General features: G+C 48.7%; 1 protein-coding gene across 2 annotated transcripts in view; it reads right to left on the bottom strand.

Moving 5' to 3' along the window:
• Positions 1-18,760, bottom strand: part of nkd2b (NKD inhibitor of WNT signaling pathway 2b) — a gene marked incomplete in the record, with an annotated part of 29,804 nt that overhangs the window by 10,356 nt on the left and 688 nt on the right.

Below are 18,760 nucleotides of genomic sequence, written 5' to 3'. Positions count from 1 at the left end.
TGAACTGGACTGCATTGCTGCACTGTACACTATTTCCTCCCCCCCCCCCCCCCCCTCCTCTCACTCTCACACATCACAACTATGGACTGGACTTGCTGCATTCTCATTCATGTTATTATTCTTATTTATTTATTTATTTATTATTTATTTATTAATATATTTATATTTATATACTATGCCAGTGGTGATGCTCTAAACTTCATTTCGTTGATTAACTCTGTTGAACAAGGACAATAAAGAAATCTAATCTAATCTAATAATTAGCTCAACTTAAAAAACTAAACTTGAATATAGCATTAGCACGACTACATAATATCCCTTTCCACTTTTTCAAAACAATCTCATGTTTATTTATCCTCATTCCAAGATACGCCACAAGATTCACCACAAATATTATTCATTTTCAGATCAGGTTCTAAGAAAACTGTCTCATGAATAATAGTGGGTGATGGTGACCTCTCTGGCAGGAAAGTTTCTGGAAACAATGATTTCACCTGACACTAATGAAGGTGACCAAAGGAAGCGCTCGATGACAGGTCAACAACCTACCAAAGCTACATCTGGACACTGATGAGGGATTATTGTCTTTGACATGATGAAAGTGAGGCTTGTTGGATAGCGTAGTGGATAAAAGTGAACAGCACTTTGAAAACAAACATAATTCGTTCTCATTACCAACGCCATGAAACCGGAGAGCCGCTGGAGTCATTGAGAAATAAAAATCCCTCCATTCCAGAAAAAAACAACCTGGCCTTGACTCAAAAACAGATGTGAACTGTGAGCTTTTGGAGACAGAGGGAGAGGGGAGAGAGAGAGAGAGAGAGAAAGGAGGGGTGGAAAAACAGGGGCTATTGGCTCAAATGAAATGGGAAGCAGAAAACAAGGACTAATTTCACAACCCCTGTTTCTTCTCATGCAAGAGGGAGAGAAACAACTGTAGATCAGCCAGCCTATCTCAAACGGGCTGACCAGACTACAACTCTCTGTCCTTTTCGGGGAGGGCAAATACGGCGCCCAGAACCAGAAAGCCACATTCTCCACAGCCAGGGAATGAGATAATTACCAAGGAGAGGCAATAAAACAAACAATACAGTGGATTCACAAGGACTTCAGAAACATAATCACAGCCAAGTACAATACTCGTTGCTAAGAGACATTAGAATTACTGAGACAAGTATCCAATTTGTTATGCTGTTGTCATTATATGGGCTGAAATACTACTTTATGCTTACCTACTCAGGGAAGATTTGGACTGTCCAGAATGGTTTACCAGACTGGAGTTTCCAAAACCGACTAGCAGAGGAAAGAGCTTCTCTGTAATGCCCTAAGTACAGAGCAGGTGATACATGTGCATAGCACAGTGGGATGTCACAAACTAGTCGGCAGTCTACCTCAAAAGTAAAAGTTGGAGTGTGGCGTTCTGTAGAGGGACAGAGGGGTTTCCTTTTTATATATTCATAGATCGTGGCATTCAGGATAAGCGTAAAGGTGTAAGAATGATGCAAAGCCATTTCCATTCACTTGAACTCTCCCAATCATAAAAGATGGGGCTGAGCATGAAGCATCAGCTGAGATAGCACTGTGTCCAGCTCCATCAGAACATAATCTTTCCATACTTAACATCGCTGAACAGACTCCAGCCTTGTCCATTAACTCTCTCTCTCTCTCTCTCTCTCTCTCTCTCTCTCTCTCTCTCTCTCTCTCTCTCTCTCTCTCTCTCTCTCTCTCTCTCTCTCTCTCTCTCTCTCTCTCTCTCTCTCTCTCTCTCTCTCTCTCTCTCTCTCTCTCTCTCTCTCTCTCTCTCTATCAAATATATTTTATTGATACTTTTTTATAATTTATCCATAGCATTTCAGGTGGCCTAAAACCAATGGCAACAACAAATAACAAACACGTAGCCCTCTTGACTTGTAAAGAATGGTGTAGTTACGATTTTTATTATCACGGTTTTGCTGGTTACGAACAGACACTTGTACTGTTTTTATTCTCTGTAATCAATAACAAGAAATAACCTGTTATTCATAACCATGTTATGAATGCAATCTCTGCAAAAAAATATAATAAAAAAAATAAACTGCAATTTTAAATGACGTGGTCAAAACAGACCACAAAAAAATAAAAAAATAAAAAAAACATCTAGCCATTCAAGGATATGCTTTCAATTATCAAGTACACAATCTGATGTACATTACAGGTATGCACCAGCTTACCCCCTTTGAGGACTGTGTGTGTGTGTGTGCGTATGAGTACTAGTGCTTGTGTGTAAACAAGCACGTAATGCAATGCTTTCATGTAATGCTCTTTGGACAGACTGGGTGGAACTGTGTGATAGATAGATAGATAGATATATACTTTATTAATCCCGGGGGAAATTCAAGTATCCAGTAGCAGCCGAAAACACACATAAAAACAGTGCAGATGGATGTGCAAAAATACAGATATAAATAAATATAAATGAATAAATAAATGATGTTGTGGTGCTCAGAGTTGTTTGACGGTTTACACAAAAAATGAACTTTTACAAATGTGAGGGGATATGATATAGCACAGACAAATGCAAAACCACACAGTCTTGGCTGACTTGAAGTCAACTCAGTATACTCAGAAGCACACACATTCACACACACCCACATGCACAACCAAATACACAAAAATTTACACACACACACACACACCAACATGCACAACCAAATCACGCTAATAGACACCCACATAAACACACACACACACACACACACACACACACACACACACACACACACAAATACACACACACTCACACACACAGACACCCATGGGCGCCAGCACCATCCATGGCATATGGAAGCCTTGGCGGGACATACGTCTCAAGAACAGGATGTTACTCTGTTTCTGGCCTCAATGTGAAATTCTGTAAGCTCCCGCGCAGGACCCCCGTTTCTTAAGCCCGGCCAATAGGGAGCCGGCTCAGGCCAATAAAGCTCAGGGGATTTGTTCCACATTCCATAGGCCTTTTAAACAACACACTGGTGGAGCTCAGAATGCAGGCCTGTGGGTCAGGTGGTGGAAACAGCAACATAGTGGTGGTGGTGGTCCAAGCGCCCGCCTCTGAGTGCCGCCTCTAAGCTCTGCCTCTAAGCGCTGCCTCTAAGCGCTGCCTCTTTCCGCTCTCTGTGAAGGTTAGCTGCGTGACCACTCCTCTCCTTATGCTATAGGGAATAATAACCTCTCAGCTGCCACTGCCATGTGTAGCCATACGGTAACTGTGAAGTTATCGTCTCAATCAAACATATCGGTTACATACGACAATTATGCTTAATAAATCCCAGCCTTCTCTCCTCTGTTTCTAGAGAACTTTTTTCTCAGCCTTGTTTCCTTAGGGTGACGCTAATGAGCGCCTCTTTGATTTTTTCTCAGTTGCCTGACGCTGTAAGAGCTGTTATAATGGTGATCAGCGAGACTACCATCACGCCGATACAAATAGTGAAGCTGCTTTGGCTTTGTTTAAATTATCGGTCAGGTTACAGCCTGGAACACACAAGTTGGATGCTTACATGTATTTAGGGATGGGCAGGGTTTGGGCGGGTGGGTGGGACATGTAAACAATCTGTATAGGGGTGTGCGGGGTGGGGAGCAGTGTCCAAGAGAAGCACCACAGCAGGCCACCATTCGGCACACACATGTCACATCACACAGGACTTGGGCACACCCACCCAGAGCAGTGGTGTCCCCAGCTGGCATAGTGCCCCAGATGGGTGGGGGTGATGGTGACTTGGGGCCTCAGCCATGGTTGGGCCTAAGCTCCATTGGCTAGGGTGTAGAGAGTATGAACCCAGGGAGTCTCAGGATAAGAGCTGCTTTTGCAGCCGTGACCAATCCACTGGTAATGTAGCATGAAGCCTGTACAGATCCATCAGCTGGGCACATTGAGCTTGAGATGTAGAGGTCATGCACTTTAATGATATAGCAATCAACCCACACCAACGGGAGGACTCCAGCCTGCCAGACCCAGTGGGCCAAGCACAAAGTTCAGTGTGATTATGAGGATAAACCGAAACAGGAACACAATACCCATGACAAGCCATGGCCGAGCTCCGATTAACATCCATCTATCTATTCCATCCTATCTGTTTGTACATCTATCTGTCTGTCTGTCTGTCTGTCTGTCTGTCTGTCTGTCTGTCTGTCTGTCTGTCTGTCTGTCTGCCTGCCTGCCTGCCTGCCTGCCTGCCTGCCTGCCTGCCTGCCTGCCTGCCTGCCTGCCTGCCTGTCTGTCTGTCTGTCTGTCTGTCTGTCTGTCCCATCTATCTCCATAGCTCTCTTAGTCTGTCTTCCGTCTCAGTCTTCAGTTTTCTTGTGCTTTGGAGGGTTCTTCTGGCTTCCAGAGACCAGGGGATCGCTGGACCCTGGTGCAGGCCCTGGCCTAGTTCCAGGCTCTGGCCTAGTACCTTACGGTCCTGGTGCCAGACAGAGGGGTTGCCCGATGGTCAACTGCAAGTGTTTTTATGAGTGTTTTTAAAATACATTCCCCCCATGGCACAGGAAGTAGGAGAGACATGAAGACTCCTTTCAGGCTGTATGAACGAGGCTTGGGCACACAGGATGGACCAATGACAGCGGGAACCCAGGTAATTCTCAGAAACACATTACACAACATACCATGTGATTAATGAAAGACCAACCTCAATAGAGTCTATGGTCAATAAATGTTGTGTACCCCAAACTAATTAGTCCAATAAAATAATATTTGAGGGTACACACATAAGGTGAGGGTCCCAAAGTTCTAGAATTGTCCATATGGATCACATTATTTTCTGGCTGTAGTTAATTAGTGTAGCTCTTTGCTGCGGATGCAGGAGGTTGTGTGTTTGCACCTCGCTGACCCGCCCCGCCGTGTGTGTTGGAAACACTGTCCCCAGTGAGAAATTCTCCAACGTAATTCATCAATGGCACAGGCAGGGATCAAAAGGCTATTGGTGCAGGGGCCAGTCCCCAACAGCCCCCATAAGGAGTGCAAGTGTGTGTGTGTTCACACTTGTGTTCGCACTCCTTGCAAGACTGAAGCTTAGACAGCAGCTTCCCCTTCCCCACCATGATTACTGGAAACATGGTCTGTGAAATATAATGTAGTAAAGCATCAGCTGCAGTTCAGTTAGACTTGTACTTACTCTACTTACTTACTTTGACACTATAACAAATATATATATTTCTATAATATAGATACGTATTTATAGCGCACAATAATGTTATCTGAATAAGGCATCCAGAGTAGACCTTGAAAATAAGTCACAGTTCCCCATGTTGGTTTCATCTCACCAGTATCTGCTTACATTCTTGGATCACTTTGCCCAACACAAGAGGTAGAGGTTAAGTTTTGTAGAATGAGCCCTCTTGAAGGCACTTTAAGGTAACATTTTAGGTGTGATAAAAACTGAATATAACTTTTTTTTATTGTTTGGGTTGGCGGTCGGAAGAACCATGAAAAGCTAGGGAGATAATCTAGGGTCCCGCGATAGAGAGATGAGAAGAGATGAGAGCAGGGGAGGGGAGGGGGGGAGTTTCAGATGCTCTGATACACTGACATTCTTGAAATGATAGGATCGTTGTAGGACCCACATCAACGGAACATATAAGAGAGAGAGAGAGAGAGAGAGAGAGAGAGAGAGAGAGAGAGAGAGAGAGAGAGAGAGAGAGAGAGAGAGAGAGAGAGAGAGAGAGAGAGGGAGAGAGAGGGGGGGACGGGGGACGGTTCCTGCCTCAGTCGATCGCATGAGAAAACCTCCTGCTTCTTTTTGACCAACCCTGCTTTTCGAAGAGCACCGGCTTGGGATTTTAAAGTTGATTTAAAATCGCCACCAACTCATTTATACATGAGGCTGATGCAATTGCACTTTTAAACAACAAATTTGAAAAGATACAAGAAAAGCATTTTGCATATGCTTCCTTTGTTGGCTGTACTTCATAAGATGTCATAGGGTACGATGCTGTCATCTATTTGTTTTATTTATACTTGCCTGTATAAATAAAAATAAAAACTTGCCTGTATAAATAAAGGTCCCCTGGCATAATACTTTATGGATGCTTAAAGGAGACATAGTATTTGAGTTCCAGAAAACATTTTTTTGAAGCTGTTTGCTGGAAATAGCTTTTGGGAAAATAAATCTCCCCTACCACTATTCCCCTCTGTTTCAGTCCCTTCAGAAAGCGCTGTTTCGGTTGTCTGTAGCTTTAATGCAAATGAGCTGCTGCCCATTGACCACTGAGCTGTCAGACTGAACCACAGCATGGAGGAGAAGGGATTGTTGCCGTTTGCGGACTCCTGGAGCTCTATATCTTTATAATATAATGTAAATAATATAATATTATTATATATGGGTATTTATATAATATTATATCTAATATATATATTATATATATATATTATATATTTTTGACCTTGGGTGTCTTGAAAGGCGCCTCTAAATTAAATGTATTATTATTATTATTATTAATATCACGGCCAAAAGCTATGTGCGCCTTGGATGATATTATGGTACCCTGGCACTTTCACAACAAGTAAAGATCTCGGCCATGGTTGAGAAGAATTGGGGGAAAGGAACTTTGGCCTTAACTCTCAGAAGTCCATGAACCGCGACATGGAGGAAAAAGGGATTTTACTCCGGGAGCTGAGATGCCGAACTGCCGTCGAGCTCCCCACCCCAGAGCTGCCGGACTGCCGCAGAGCGCCACCGGGAGTACAATCCCTTTCAGCTCCGGGAGTACAATCCCATTCTTCTCCATGTCCTCCGGACTGCCGCTGAAGCTTCGGCGGCAGTCCGGCAGCTCCGGCGGTGCCGCCGGCAGAGAAAGGGATGTACTCCGCCGAGTTCCCCCCGACAGAGCTCCTTGTCCGCTGGTCCGAATTATCTTATCTATGCTCTGATTGGAGGGGAGTGGGGAAGTGGGAGCTAATATTCAACTGTGCCCCCTTCCTACATAGGAGGGGGCGCCGAAACTGACTCGCACGTTTGGTAGCTGTAGGCGGGGTACTTTCAGAAATGCATATCTCACTCAAAAAATCATGTACAGGATTTTTTCAAAGTATGAATGCGTTTGGGAGCACCAGAGACCCAAAACAACACCCCAAAAGAAGTGTTGTTTTCATAATATGTCCCCTTTAAATATAGATATTAAAAATAATATAGGCCAATAACACAGTATTTGAAGACGTTCCCGAAATTCAGCCGTGGTGCAGAATTACAGCCACTACGAGCCAGTCGCACAATGAGCTTTCCCCAGACGCGCCGTTTCGGTGTCTGTAGTTTTAATGCAAATGAGGAGGAGAGAGGTGGGTCAACGGTACCATGCGCTCTGTTTACAGTGGATGTATCGCAATGGTGAGGCGCACACAGCCTTTGGCCGTGTTCTGTAAATATTCTAGAACACTCCTGGTGCTCCGGCAGGAGTCCTGCAGCTCTATATCTGAATAATATCATATTATATATAGATATTGTGGCAACCCGTCCCCAACCCCTCGGGCTGGACGGCCCAGGGGAGAGGTTGTGGAGGGCTTGTACCGCCCATACCCAGCAGGCGGAGCCAGAGGACGTCCCTCCCGGCACACTAATGAAAGAGATAGGAAACACCTGGGGCGGGGAACGAGGGACCTCTTAACAAACGCTTTCCCCTGTCTCCAAGCAGAGTTGGAGCTGGGAGCAACAGGAGTAACCCCGAACCACGGACGGACAAGCCGACGGAAGGTGAACCGAGCCGCTCCTGACAGGCCCCAAGGAGGACGCACCCTGGCCAAGGCCCGATAGCCGTGAAGTGGAACGCCGACGGGATCGACCCCCCTGCTCCCCAAGAGAACCGAACATTGTCCCCTCTTTTCCCAGGCTCCCGGAGTTAGCGTATTCTGTCTCGTTTTCCCCCCGTGGGTGTGTTTTCAGTTATCCCGAATAAATGCCCTCCCCCCAGCCTTGAAGTGTGGTGATTCCTTATACCTCTGAGACATTCCTGGGCCCGGGTTGCCACATATGGTGGAGGACGCGGGCAACTTGACCCCACTACGGACTACACGTAGTTATCAGCCCATCCCCCGATGCAGAACCCGGAAGGGGCCGCAGCCGCAGCCGCCGCCCAGCATCAGCAACGAGCCTCGCCGAGAGTCTCGCTCTTCTCCGGGAGGCAGTGCTAAGGCTCACCCAGCAAGCTGTGCGCGAGACCCCGACTGCCGCGCTGACCAGCCGCCTCACCAAACTCGGGCGGGATGACGACTTGGAGGCCTACTCAGAGGTGTTCGACCCGCTTACGGGGCTCGACTGGCCCCCGCAACCCAGGCGGAGACATCAGAGGGGGACAGCGGGACCGAGGGGGACGGACCCACCCCGCCAGGCACCCCAGCCCACTCGACGGGAGGATCCCACCGAGCATAGTCAGCAGGACCACCCTTGGACACGCCAGACACCCTGACGGCAACCGAGCAGACTGGCCCACATGGAGGATCCGAGAGCTCCCATCTCACCGAGTTTTCGGATTTTTCCCGACCGGGGGGGGGGGGGGGGGGGGGGGGGAACGGATCGACCCGGACAGTTCGCCAGCCCCCAGCTACAAGACGACGCCCTGAAGCACGCCTGGAGCCACGTCCTGGAGCCAGGGGTTCTAGCTAGGTTCTATTGGCCCGGGGTGAAAGGAGACTTGGTCCGGTATTGTCAGTCCTGCCCTGAATGCCAGCGTACGGCCCGAGACCCTCGGTACGAAACACCCTGATCCCCATGCCGATCATTGAAGTCCCGTTTGACCGTATAGCTCTGGACATTGTTGGCCCACTCCCGAAGACGAGCAGGGGACATAAATATATTTTAGTAATTCTGGATTACGCCACCAGGTACCCCAAAGCCCTTCCCCTCCGCGCCGCCACTACTAAGGCAGTAGCCCAGAAGCTAATGCTGCTGTTCAGTAGGGTGGGGATAGCCAGCGAATTACTAACCGACCAGGGGTCCTGCTTCATGTCCCGTGTCATGAAACAACTGCTCAGTCTCCTCCAGGTCACCCAGCTCCGGACCTCTGTGTACCATCCCCAGGCTGACGGGTTGGTAGAACGCTTCAACAAAACGCTGATGTTTAAGAAGGTCATGGACGCTGATGGGAAGAACTGGGACCAGCTCCTGCCCCACGTACTCTTCGCAGTCCGCGAAGTACCCCAAGCCTCGACGGGTTTTTCTCCCTTCGCTGTTGTACGGGAGAAGACCCAGGGGGCTCCTTCGACCTCGCCAAGGAGGCGTCGGAGAGTCGACCGTCCCCCCATCGCACCCTGGTCGACCACGTGGAGCAGGTGAGGGACCGCATGGCCCAGGTCTGGCCCATCGTCCGGGACCACCTTCGGCAGGCCCAGCAGGCCCAGGCCCGGGTCTACAACCGGGGGGCCCAGCTACGCCTGTTCCGGCCCGGAGACCTGGTCATGGTACTCATCCCGACGTCGGAGTGCAAATTCTTGGCCAAGTGGCAGGGCCAGTACGAGGTCGTCGTACAGGTTGGGGAGGTGAACAACCGGGTGCGGCGGCCCGGGAGACGAAAACCCACCCAGCTATACCACGTCAATCTGCTGAAGCAGTGGAGGTCTGACCCGGCCCCGCCGGCGCCGGCTCCCCTCGCCCTGGCCGCCCGGCGCGACATACCAGCGGTCCCCATGGGGGAAGGTCTCAGTCCTGCCCAGAAGCAGGATCTTGAAGAGGTCATCCTTCAGCACCAGGATGTCTTCTCCGAGTAACCTGGGAGAACCACAGTAACCCAACACGACATCAAGACGGCGCCCGGCATCACGGTGCGCGTCCCCCCCTACCGGGTCCCAGAAGCCCGGCGGAACGCCATCCGGGAGGAAGTCGCCCGAATGCTCCGACTCCGGGTCATCGCGGAGTCTCGCAGCGCATGGTCCAGTCCCGTCGTACTGGTCCCCAAACCCGACGGCACATTCCGATTCTCTAACAACTTCCGGAAACTCAACGACGTGTCAGACTTTGACGCCTATCCCATGTCCAGGGTAGATGAGATGATCGAGCGGCTCGGGCCGGCCCGCTACCTCACCACCCTGGACCTCACCAAGGGGTACTGGCAGGTGCCACTCACCAGGACCGCTAGGGTGAAAACGGCGTTCGCGACCCCGGGGGGGCTGTATCAATACACGGTCCTTCCTTTCTGCGTCCATGGCGCCCCGGCCACATTCCAGAGGATGATGGACCAGATCCTTCGGCCTCATCGGGCATATGCAGCCGCCTATATCGACGACATCATTATACACAGTGCAAGCTGGGATATACACCTCCGACAGCTGAGGGCGGTCCTGGCGGAGCTGAGGAGGGCCGGGCTAACCGCCAACCCCACCGAGTGCCGCCTAGGGCTGGAGGAGACGTTGAACCTGGGATACCAGGTGGGAAGGGGGAACGTCCGGCCCCAGGAGAGCAAAGTCGCCCATCACCAAGAAACAGGTGAAATCATTCCTGGGCCTGGTAGGATACTACCAGAGATTTATCCCCGGCTTCGCCACTCTAGCTAGCCCCCTGAACGATCTGACCCGGAAGGTCCTGCCTGACAAGGTGAAGTGGACGGAGGCAGCAGAGGGAGCCTTCGCTACCCTTAGAGGGGCCCTCTGCTCCGAGCCCATCCTAATAACCCCTGACTTCTCTCTACCCCTTATAGTCCACACCGACGCATCCGAGGTGGGGCTGGGAGCGGTACTCTCCCAGGTTCGGGCGAGAGAAGAACACCCGGTGACATACATCAGCCGGAAGCTTCTACCCAACGAGAGGAACTAGTCCACCGTGGAGAAGGAGGCCCTGGCCATCAAATGGGCCCTAGACAAACTGAGATACTACCTCCTGGGCCGGGAGTTCACCCTGGTGTCCGACCACGCACCACTGAAGTGGATGGCCGGTGCAAAGGACACAAACGCACGGGTGACGAGGTGGTTCCTGGCACTCCAGGACTATAGGTTCCAAGTGGACCACAGGCCGGGCAGGGAACATGCCAATGCCGACGCTCTGTCCGCCGAGACGCATGCCTATGGGCGGTCGAAGACAACCAGGGGCATAAACCAGTGGTGGAGGAGTGTGGCAACCCGTCCCCAACCCCTCAGCTGGACGGCCCAGGGGAGAGGTTGTGGAGGGCGTGTACCGCCAATACCCAGCAGGCGGAGCCAAAGGACGTCCCTCCCGGCACACTTATCAGAGAGATAGGAAACACCTGGGGCGGGGAACGAGGGACCTCTTAACAAACGCTTTACCCATACTCCAAGCAGAGTTGGAGCTGGGAGCAACAGGAGTAACCCCGAACCACGGACGGACAAGCCGACGGAAGGTGAACCGAGCCGCTCCCAACAGGCCCCAAGGAGGACGCACCCCGGCCAAGGCCCGATAGCCTTGAAGTGGAAACCGACGGGATCGACCCCCCTGCTCCCCAAGAGAACCGAACATTGTCCCCTCTTTTCCCAGGCTCCCGGAGTCAGCGTATTCTTTCTCGTTTTCCCCACGTGGGGGTGTTTTGAGTTATCCCGAATAAATGCCCTCCCAGGCTTTGAACCAGCCGTGAAGTGTGGTGATTCCTTATACCTCTGAGACATTCCTGGGCCCGGGTTGCCACAATATCTATATCATATAATATATATTATCAATTATCAAAAGCTGTGTGCGCCTCCAGACGATATTATGAATCTCAAACGACTGCGTCGGGTTCTCAGACGTCTCTGGTTCTTCCACGTCCACATCAATCTGAAGTAGAATGAACCACGTCATGGAGGAGAAAGGGATTGTTGCCCGCGATTGCCTTCTGCCTCGGCAGCAGGCAGCACTTAGGCACCACTGCCTCCTGCAGCGGGTAGCGCCGAGGCGGTGTTCCTTCGGCAGCGGGCAGTGGGGCTCAAGCGGGAGACAATTGCGGGCAACAATCCCTTTCGCCTCCATGTCGTGGTTCATGTACTTCAGGGAGTCAGAAACCAAAGCTCCTTTCCCCCAATTCCTTCTCAACCATGGCTGAGATAACCCCCACTACGAGTCTCTCGGAAATACCAGAGAGGCCGACGCGTTATGCCCCATAACACCAATAGCAGAACGGTTATCCAAATAACCAACGTCTCTGGTACTTCCACTTCCACATCAATCTGAAGTAGACTAAACCATGCGCTGCCAGCTGCCAGCTGCCGGCAGCCTGCTACCGGCTGCCCGCTACCCTCTGCCGGGCGGTGGTGCTTCGCGATAATGTGGTGCTTTGCGGTGGTGGTGCCTCGCGGCAGCGGGCAGCAGGCAGCGGGACTCCGGCGGGAGAAAATCGCGGGCAGTGTTGGTAATAACGCGGTTTAAAAGAACAGCGTTACGTAACGCCGTTATTTTTCAGTAACAGAGTAATCTAGCTAATTACTATTTCCGTCGTTACAACGCCGTTACCGTGACTGTACGAAAAATGCAGTGCGTTACTATGAATTGATTGAAAAACTGCGTAATACGAACGCACCCCTGGCTCCTAACACAAACTGCTAGTGAGGAGACCGGGTGGGTTAACAACGAGATAAGCGATTATGATTGGCTAAGGCAGAGTCATGTTTCATGGCAGCCAAACTGAGCCAGTGTTTTTACACACAATCCAGGACAGGCGCGCCACATGCACATGCAAACGCACACACCAAACAGATTCGATGAAGCAGCAGAAATGGCGAGTCAAGAGCAATCCGATGAAAAGTTGGCATTTTCTGTAGTATTCGGCAGATGTTCCACAGCCTTTGCAACAAAGCAAATTGAAATCCAGGCCCCATCCACACTAACCCGGGTAAATGTAAAAATGCACATCCGCAATGAAAATGATCTCCGTCCACACTATCGTTTTCATATCGTTTTCCAAATGTTTTGCATTCACGTTCCACACTGATATTATTTGATAAACAGTTGTTTGTTCATGACAGTTGTCATGGTTACGTAACTCCTCCACGCCTCTCTATTTAGATTACAGGTGCGCGATCAGATGATATTTACAGTTAATCAGCTGGTTAAGCGCTTGCCTCCGGCGTTGGAGCAACAAATACGTTTCAGCCAATATGTTGAGTTGTTTCTGGAGATAAATTAGTACATTGTACAGAGATATCCTCATTTGCATTTCACCAGCCATTTTTTTGATGAGCGTCTCGGTCTTGAGTGCAAGCTTGTGGCAGTGTCATGGCAACCGAACGTCATCGTTTCAGAAAGCCTCCGTCTACCCTGTCCACACTACAACGCAAACCCAGCGTTTTCACATTTATCCACCCCAGCGATCGTTTTCGAAAAGCATTGTTTTCAGTGTCAGAATTCTCAGGCCCTGTTTACACGAAGGGAAAACGTAGATATTTCCACACAATTTGGCCTCTCATTTACACAGAAACGCTGTTTTTATCACAGAAAACGATCATTTCTAAAAACTCCGGCCAGAGTGGAGATTTCTGAAAACGCCGGTTATGCGTTGTCGTGTCAACGGGGAGAAACTGGGTTTTAGGTTCTGAAGCGTCACATTATGCGCCAGGAAATGCTTAACGTCATATGAGCGCCCTATGTTTACAGTTTGTTTGTTACAGGAAGACGCTTGTGTTATTCGTTGTTGTTGATTCTGAGGATTCTGATTGGCTTGCATGGCTTTATCCTTCTCCCTACACTGCCGCCCTTAGGTTTGGCATAGTTATAATGGTGCTCAACGGCGTATTTATGCGTTTTGATGTAAACGACAACTTTTTTGAAAACGATGTTGTGTGCACAATGTTATTTTTGAAAAAGGAGGGGGGGAAATATTCGTTTCTATAAATACTCCGCTACGTATAAACGTGTGGCCTCAGTTTTAGTGTGGACGGAAGGACTAAACAGATAAATATTGCTGCGTTTGTAGATTTACCCGGGATAGTGTGGACGGGGCCTCAGTTGGAAGCATATCAGGGGATTGAATGGGCAGTTACACCATTTAACACATTCAGGGCCAAGTGAAAACTGCTCAGGAAAAATGTAAATTCTTTCACATATAGCAACTTTCTTTTTTTTACAGTAAACGCAAATAGTTACTTTCCCTGGTAACTAGTTACTTTTATTATAGAGTAATTCAGTTACTAACTCAGTTACTTTTTGGAACAAGTAGTGAGTAACTATTAGGGGTGCAACGGATCAAAAGACTCACGGTTCGGATCGTTCCTCGGATCAGAGTCACGGATCGGATAATTTTTTGGATCAGCAAAAAAAATTAAAAAATAGCGTTTGTGATTTCTTTAGCCCGGTCTGATTGTGGAAGAAGGGGCTGCTTAAATGCCGCGGTGATGAGCGGTTGTTGAGCCGCTTTCGGTTTCACTTCTGTCAGTGAAACACCGGGGTGATGTCGCTGTAAAGGCGTGGCCATGCTCGATGTGTTTTTCTTTATGTTAGCAATCGCTATGTCAGCTACGTGTTACGTCTGTGTGGTAACCTAGGCGACAGGTTTGTGTGGCAGCGCGAGTATATGGAAACAGACGCAGCACTGGAGGCAGCAGTTATCGCTACAGTAGTCACCGAAGTCTAGCCTACTTTTATTTTCCATGCCCACTGTTCTTCATGTTGTACGCTGAGGACAATAAATCACAACGAGCCATAGGACTGTTTGCTTATTGAAAAGGGAACTGTTGCAGACTTTTACCCAGAGCGTGTTAAGTAGCTCTGTCCCTGGAACTAGCAGGAATGGTTACGGCTGTGTGTGGACTGAACATGCGCAAAACATTTTTTTTTCATAAATCAATCCGCGGATCATGCGTGTGCCGAACCGAAATAGATGATCCGAACGGATCACGGATCAATGATGATCCGTTGCACCCCTAGAAACTATAACTAACTATTTTTTAAAGTAAAGTTCCCAACACTGATCGCGGTTAACAATCCCTTTCTCCTCCATGTCGCAGTTCATGTACTTCAGGGAGTCAAAACCAAAGTTTCCCCTCATTTCCCCTCATTGTGGAAATACCAGAGACGTCAAAGAACCGGCGTGTTATGCGCCATAACACCAACAGCAGAATGGTTATCCAAATAACAAAGAAGTGTACAGCACAAGCGTTAAAGTTAGTGTAATCACACACACACACACACGTGGTGCTCGAACGGGCGTAGCACATTGTCTCATTGGCAGGCCAAATTCTTTGGGAGGGCAAGACAGAGAAACGGGAGGTAATTTGACCCCTTATGACGACATATGGGGCCACATTCTAAATCGGCGCGCATGAGCTTCGAATTTTTTCAAAGGCAAGCAGGATACCTAGTGCTCGTTTTACACAGAACGCAAATTGTAGCCACTGGGGGACGATAGGCAGGCTAGGGGAACCCATATTAATGTTAGAAAATCTCATAAAGTGAGATTTTTATATCATGGGACCTTTAAATAGCCTAAAACTGCAGAAAGAACTGCCTTTTTGACCTTAACGTTTTTTCCTTATTTTTTTCATATTTGAATGAATGCTGCGGCCATTAACACTAACAGTTAAATGTCTCTACAAAAAAACGATCTGCCATTTCAGTTGGCGAACAGTGAGACATTTTAGAGTTTAGCCCCAGAATAGCGCTAACAAAATAAAGACTAAGAAGTTAATGTAAAATTGCAATGTCGACATGAAACAATTTCAAGTTCAACAACATCAAGTTGCTTGTTAATGTATGAAAATAAACAGTGACATAGTTGGCAGCAGACGGGTTGCTTTTACAACGTTCATACAAGACTCTCCCCCCTGAAAGGCCGACAGTCACGGGAGGGGAAGGAACCTCAAGCAGCACCGCTGTTTATTTTAAAATGGAGTCGGAAGTAAACGTGTTACATTGCACACAGGACCAGATTAGCCTTTGAAGTGGATGGATTCAAAAAATAAATGGGGATGGGGGGTGGGGCAGGGCAGGGGGTGGGGTGTGGAGGGTGATGGATTTGCCTGCTGAGGAACACGAACAGTGGCCTCTTTGAGAACTCCTCAAACATCTCTCCCACCCGTCTTGTCACATACAAAGAAAGCATAAAAGACATCGGGGCCAAGTATGTCTGTACGAGACCAGCGAGGACCTGACAGCCAATTCAGCAACCGCCACAACGGGAAGTATATATACGGGCTGAGACCAAGACTCCCACCGAGACATGAACAATCTGCACATCACAATCAACACACCACGACAATGAACTGATTAAACAGAGCTGTTTGCTGTTGTAATGAGGGGAGCAGGTGTGTGAACAGAGCTGGCAGCCATCTCCTGTCTGAGAGTAATGTGATGTGAAGAAAAAGAAGGCCAGTCCTAAACTGTCTGCAGAGCCCCAGCTCCAAGCTTTGAAGCTGCTAGTGTGTTTCAACAGCTAACCACTTTCAGATGGGACCGGGGCTTTTTATGAGCTGAATAACAGCGATACCTTCACATGTGCAGGCTAGGGGTCTAAAAGTGGGGGAGTCTATACCAAAGGCAGAGGGAGACGATGGCTGGGGGGCGGGGGAGGGCACTGCTCTGAAAGTGCCCTCTATTTGTAACAGCGGTTTAGAGACGACTCAGACGAGTCAACGTGAAATGTCCTCCAGGGCGAGCCCTTCCACCATTAAGAGGACCAGACCTCAAGGCTGTCATGATTGGTCAATTTTTTTTCCTTTCATTAAGTATTCGTTACCAGAGTTTGCTGAATAAAAGTATAACGTGAGTGTGGAAATGAGCTAATAAGGTAATAAAAAAGGGAAAATCCATTTCATGTTGTCTTTCAGCAGCATGCTAAATGTAACAAAAAAGTCCAGTAGTTTTCTGTCTCCCTCACTTGGCTATTGGAGATGTGGTTTCTTCTGTGAGAACACAGGAAACCAGAGTTTGGTGTGTCTGTGTGTGTGTGTGTGTGTGTGTGTGTGTGTGCGTGCGTGCGTGCGTGCGTGCAGGTGTGCATGTGTGTGTGTGTGTGTGTATGGCTCGACTTCAAACCTAGCAGGGCACCAGGGTTTGGAATGTGGAGCACGGATGAAGTTTCTGCAGCCTTCAGCATGGAGGCTGCAGACAAGACCAGCAGCATGGGGGAACCTTGCATAATGAGAGATGGACAATACTGTAGCCCAGGATATGCTGCAGTAACACTGCAAAATTTACATTGAGGGGATTTTGCAGACGCTTTTATCCAAAGCGACTTACAACCAATCATGCACACATTCACCGCGATGTCAACCATGCAAGGCAACAGCCAGCTCGTCAGAAGCAGTCAGGGTGAGTCGTCTCGCTCAGGGACACCTCGACACTCAAGGGGATCGAACTAGCAAAATTCTGGTTACTAATCAACTCAACCCGCCCTACCTCCTGAGCTCCTGGCTTGTGTTTCAAGGGTACCACAAACCAACGAGGAGTTGTCCACACCAGTGTCAGATGAGTCGGTTTAACCTCTGACCTGCAGGAAGACAGTCTCTAGTTTCCCAAGTATTGTTATGGAAGGCAAACAAACTATTCAATAGAGTCCAAAGACAACTCCTCTGATAAACAGAATACTCTATACACTACCTAACCCTCATTTTCTTTTGAGAACAAAAATCCCATGAGTCAAGTGTGTTGTCTTTAGTTTATCGCCTGAAATCATAACAAACATTAGACACCAGTTCCAATAGAACAGGGTCCTCGTCAAACATAGCTACAAAGACCCCCTTAAAATAACAATAATACCAATAACAAACCCATCATATAATATTCCCCCCTAGTTGCTACACGGCTAGCAAAATGAAGTCCACTTGGAGAGAAGAACTAAAGCCTTCTGCGAGAGAACAGGGATTTATGTGGAAACATACCTTACACTAAAATGTAATAACCTTTGAGTCTCCCGGTGTTTTACTTGGCTGAGAGAAGCATAAGATCAAACAGAGACTTGGATCCAGCATGCTTAGCCAAAAATGTCAGAGCTTAGCACTGGGCTCCAACCCCAGGTATTTTCCTTCGTCCTGCAGAGAGAGAGAGAGAAAAGTGCGAGAGAGAGAGAGCGCTGGGAGACAGGGACGTGAACCCTCCCCAGGGTAGACCCTTTCTGTCTCTCAGCCACGAGAACCAATGCAGGCTCCAGGGTTTCTTCACAGGACCCTGCAACGAGGAAGTAAGGTCCGTCTGCTTGGAGAAGAGCGGGTCTCATGTGGGCCAGCGACAAAGAGAGAGCGAGAGAGGAGGACAATTTCACTTGTAAGATTGTAGCACCCGGTTTGGCGGTGCAATGGCGGCCATGCAGCCTGTCATACATCCAATGAAGCCAGTCTACATGTGAAATCTTGTAAACAGAAATGACATATAGGTGTCTTTATGCAGCAGTGAGAAGTGTTGAGTTACTAAAAAGAGCTGATGATAAAAGACAAATAAATCCAAAGGCAACAAAGCCTTTCTCCAAGATAAAGCCATTCAGGGTTTGATTTTCATGCCTGCGTCTCAACTCATACAAGTCTCTCCCTGGGTGCATACGCACACCGAAATAAATAGTAGAGAGACAGACGGACGGACGGATAGAGAAGTGACCTCCATAGTTGACTTCTGGGTTACACTTGGTGAAGTCTTGTAGCCACCCTGGAGCCTCCATTGGTTCTGGCAGCTGAGAGACAGAAAGGGTGTACCCTGGGGAGGGTTCACATCCCTTTCTCCCAGCAGGATGAGGAGAGAGTCGCCGGCCTTTCCCTCTCTGACAAGGCTCGCACCGAAGACATTCACACTTTGAGAGGCTTTTTAGAGCCAGCATCGAGAGAGAGAGAGAGAGAGAGAGAGAGAGAGAGAGAGAGAGAGAGGGTTGGAGGAGAGAGAGAGAGAGAGAGAGAGAGAGA

This window comes from Gadus morhua, chromosome 11 (assembly GCF_902167405.1).
Source record: "Gadus morhua chromosome 11, gadMor3.0, whole genome shotgun sequence".
In the NCBI taxonomy this organism is placed as follows: domain Eukaryota; kingdom Metazoa; phylum Chordata; class Actinopteri; order Gadiformes; family Gadidae; genus Gadus; species Gadus morhua.
This window is presented reverse-complemented; position numbering and strand designations above follow the sequence as displayed.